The following is a 4,930-nucleotide window of genomic DNA, read 5'->3' on the forward strand; positions in this document are numbered from 1 at the left end:
GTGCCACCGCCGTCGCCGCCGCCGCTTCCACAACTTTCAGAGCCGGCCTTAATGAAGAATATTCGTGAAATGAAAACTGCCGGTACTCTTGCCGAGTTATATTGCGTCTCTGGGAAAACAAGATCGTACCTACTCTATAAAGCGGTGATTCTCCGGCAACTGTCTCCAGACGGTGCACGGTGTTTATTCTATCGGGAGGAAATTCGGGGAACCTCTGCTCCGTACCCAGAGGGGGTAGAACTTGTTGGTACATCTGTCGTTTCTTCGAGCTATTTGTTTTCTCTTCGAGAGGAAAGATTCGTTGTTTTCGTTTGTTTCGGAGATTTCTGTAGGTAGGGATCGTTGGAAGAAGATGTAGAAAGGTATCCGCGAACCGATGAATCCTGGTGGCTCGAATCGAGTCCGGAATTCAATTTAGGCATGCCGCTAATTGGTCGGATTAGCTTCCGTTCCGCTGTGCACACCGGTAACGATGCGAAATTCGCTTTATTAGATGAGCAAATGAAGACACGGAGTAGACGTCGATTTTCCTTTGCTCTCTCTCTCTCTCCCTCTCGGGATTCTCCTCCCTTTACGGTAATTGTTCGGTCGTTGGACAACGACCAGAGGCTTTAAGCCTAGGAAACGAACGTTTTGGTAATTGTCATCTTAACCCAGTACACCGTCGCTTCTTCGTCCAGAGACCTCGCGGACCTTGCGGTCGTGCAATCAAGAGGCTGGCCTCTCTCCGCGAGGCGCGCTCTTTTGTCTTTTCATCGTTATAATTACGTTTCGTTCCTTTTACCGGCTTCGAATCGTGCAACAATGCGCGAAGACAAAGCGAACCTTGTTCCTGGTTCGCGTCTTTCAACCACTTGGCAGGTTCTACGCGCGTTTCCTCGACCGAGGCACAGGAACTTTCGCAGGGTGATGAACCTATAAGAGGAGGAGAGGCCTGTGAACGGCGTAACGTCGGGGTCAATGAACTTAAGCGACCGCGAGAATCGTCCCTCGCGATGAAACTTCGCGAAAACACCGAGCTTTTACGTATATATGTATATCTCGTGATTCACGAGGCTCCGTTTTATGGGATCGTAACGAATTTCGCGTAGTCGAAGATAGCTTTATTGTTCGAAGCTGCTCCAAGGAGAAATTCCGCGAGAAAATACAGAAAAACGAGTAACACGGAGTTTCATAACCGATTGCCCGTCTGAGCTTCTACCCTATAAAATTGCACAGGTACGCGAGATAAACCCCTCTTAATCCGAGGTAAATCGTAGCGAAACGTTTTCGAGGGGGAGAAAGGAATACCCATGATTAACTAGAAGGATCTAGAGGGGGATGGGTGGGAGATTTACACAGGACGAGGAGATCTGGTGGCACGAGGCCTGTTGTTCTCCCTCTGTTTCTATCGTGTTCCGGGTGACGCGCGTCGGATGCCGGAAATAGCGGAGGATGAGAGGTTTGGTAGGTGGTGGCCAGGCAGGCGGCCGTGTAGGACGAAGAGAGCGGCGAACGGGTGCGAGGGTCGGAGGTGGCTTAATTGGCCGGTAATTGCCACTGTCTGCGCCACGGCGACAATAGGACGCGAAGATTGGAACTTTACCAAATGACATAGACGCGGCCGGAATACGTTAACAATAATTCCGTAATAGCTCGATCTCGCGGGAACCACCGCGATATCGTCCCGTGCCACCTTGCCACGAGGGCTCTCCTTCGACGCACCACCGTCTGCGCGATTAAACCAGCCCCGGAATTTTCTGTTCGACCACGGTTTGTGCGGAGCTTGAGGCGGAAATGTGCGTGGATGATTAGCGAGTAATCAATTGTTATAGGCAGGTCGATTCGAATTTAGTGACTGATAAAGCCGTTTCGTAAATATTTTTGTAGGATGTGAGATATGTATGTTTGGACCGAGTGACGGTTCTTTTGAACGAAAATGTGTAATGTCAGAAAGTACTCCAACTCGGAGTAGTAGTAGTCTACGTTTTTACAATAGTATATGTTATTGAAAATCTATATCCGCGTTATCTGAGCGTCGTTCGCAAAAGTACGCTTCGTCCTGCCGATCCCTGCCCACCCCTACGCGAACAGGCCCAGGGAAAATCCCAAAGCGCTGGGCCTCGCTTCAAGATGCTCGCTTCACCGTCTTCGGGACGGATTTTCTCACAGCAAGGATAATTTATTAAACAGTGACTCCAAGCCCACAAACAACGCTGTTCTTCTATTTCGCAGCTCGGACAGGCACACGCATACAACTACGCTTGATCGACAAAGCGCGTGTGAGCGAGCATGAAAGACAAGAGCGAATGTCAAAGGCGAAGGGTGTTGAGGAGTGAAACTGTATTCCTATCGGAAAAGAAAGATGAAATTTTTTGGCTTCAGCTGGATTATTTGAGACAACGATTCCAACCAAGCTGGTTCGGAATTATAAGCTGCAATTAAGAATGGACCGTCTCGACTCGAAATCATACGTTTAACACGTCCATAGTGCCCAATTTCCAAGTATTCAATGGAAACGTAAGAAATGTCGAGTACGACTACCGAAATTCCCGCGTCTAGACACACCAGCGATACGTTCTATCCACATACTTTGTGAATTTCGATCGAATTGTCCGAGGCACGGGACAAATTGGCTGTTTAGTAATTGCGCAACCGAATTAACGAAGCTTCGCGGAAAGTGGATTGTAAATTTGAAACGAGGATACTTGGCCGTTGTTCTTCGCCATTCGCGTATCGCACACACCGACAAGCTAAACTCCCCTCGGTTTCACGAACGTGGAACGGTAATTGTACGCATAATTTAACTTGAACTTTCATACGTGTATCGGGGCGGAGCGTTCGCCGGACACAAACTTAATATACCCGTTCCTCTTTTTGCACGGGCAGAACGGCGGTCGAGTCCGATCGAATAATACATATGTACATACGTATATAGAGCGGCTGGTGGAAATTTATGGCGATGAAAAATCGCGTCGCTTAATTGCGTCACGTGTCGATGTAACTCGTAAATCGTGGCCGATTCGCGGCGCTCTCGCGTTCGGCATCGGGAATATCTGGGTCACGCGGAGAATTCAGCTGAAAGCTAACCTGCGTGGCCGGTCGGTGGAGGAGAGGTGATATTTCGCGGAAACTTCGCGGCGCGTCCGTGTGCCGTAAATCTGGTGAAAAGAGGCCTCGTGTCGTTAAATCTCCCCGGAAAAACTGCGGCCGCCTGGTGGACGCTAGTTTCCATTTCAATGGCGTTGTCGCATCGATGGCGAGGTCCTTTTTTCTCCCTTTTTCAGAAAAAAATACCCTCCCTCGTCTATCCGTGGTTTACACTCTGATCGCTCCTTTTGTTTTTGTTGTGCGCGGTCAGTTTGATATTTCCGGTTTGGCAGTGCGCGTTAACAGGCTCGAATCGAACACGTTATAAAACCGCGATTATGTTGCGAGATTGGGGGGATAGAGAACGGGAGAGGAAAAGGGACAGCGACGTTTGAATATCAGCCTCCGACAGGGACAGGTGGAATTCCCTGGTAACGGGAAGGGGAATTCCGGTTTCGTTCCAACGATCGTTTAATCGCCGCTGTTCGATTGTCTCGCTTTTTACCGCGCGCATTTTCCGAAAAACTTGCGGAAATACGCCGTGACTCGTGTATCGGTGTTCGGTGAATGCCGAAAGGTGAAGCGGAATTGATGCGCAAAGGGGGTTGAGAGAGGGACGGCGCAGGGAAGGGGTAAAGCAATTTCGCGGGTCTAGTTTAAAGACGCGGAAATATTTGATAGCCGGGGTGTGCAGGAGGAGCGATGAATTTTTTCGAATTTACGCAGAAGGGATGTTTGAACGGTAGAGCGAACGACGTGCTCCGGCAATCGAGGTTACGGCTGACAATGAGCGTAGCGCTTTAGGAGGCTTGTAGGGGCGAGACGGAACGATAACAGTCGACGTATCTGCGGAATGGAACTTGCGAGGTTGCTCCCTCGATAAGGGGACAGATAAGAGAAATTCGTGCCGGAAATTGGGACTTGTGGAATTTTAACGTGTACGAAACCTTAACCTTCTCCATCTTGTAACGCAAACACACAGGTTCCGTTTAATTTGTTTGCAAGGTGAGTCGAGGCCGGTGCGAAACGCGGAGCTTGACGAACCGAAAAGAGCCGGATGCTCGACCGCGTATTTCATATTCATAAGACGGAATATTTAACAACCGAATCGACTTTGGAAGCGAGCGCGATATCAGTTCCGCGCTTCTCACGCGGTACATGTTGGATATTCTTGGTGAAATCGTGTTAAATGGAATTTACGTATCTCGGTGTGGAATAATAATGGGAATAAAAGGGGTGCAACGACAAAGTGGTGGGGGAATTCGCAGAGAAGCCGGGGTTGGAAATTTCAGCGGATCGGAAAACGGTTAAAAAAGCTGGGCGCCGCGGCGGTGGAGCAGCGAGCCAGCTAGCCGGAATATTACCCGATAAAACGTACGGTCGATTAGGCCGCGTTAAATTCGCAATAACGTGGGGTGCGCGCGAGCGCGAGCACGCCAATCGCCCTTACGATTTCCCCACACGACCGGAAAATCGAGAGCCCCTCGCCTCGTCTCCACGGAACCGTAATTTATTTCGCGCTAATTCCCGCGATAACGAAATACCACCAAGATCACGTGAACCGTAAACAAAATATACGTGGTTCCACTTCTGCTAGCCTCCTGGAATAATTTCCAGGAAAATACTCGGCAATTTATCGTACAGAGAGGGGAAAAAAGGAACAGCTAACGTGTCGTGACGTTTATGTCGATATATTTTCAACGGTGACATATGTAATAGGACAGAATCGAAAGTGGGAGCTGTGGGCTTTCGATGATTCGACGTCACGGCTGGATCAACCGGAACTGCACATGGAGATCAACGGTCCTCTAGTTCTCCCGCTCGATTGATTTCGTTATGTAGGTCGTACTCCGTGTACCTT

Source organism: Habropoda laboriosa, unplaced genomic scaffold (assembly GCF_001263275.1).
Source record: "Habropoda laboriosa isolate 0110345459 unplaced genomic scaffold, ASM126327v1 scaffold2, whole genome shotgun sequence".
In the NCBI taxonomy this organism is placed as follows: Eukaryota; Metazoa; Arthropoda; class Insecta; order Hymenoptera; family Apidae; genus Habropoda; species Habropoda laboriosa.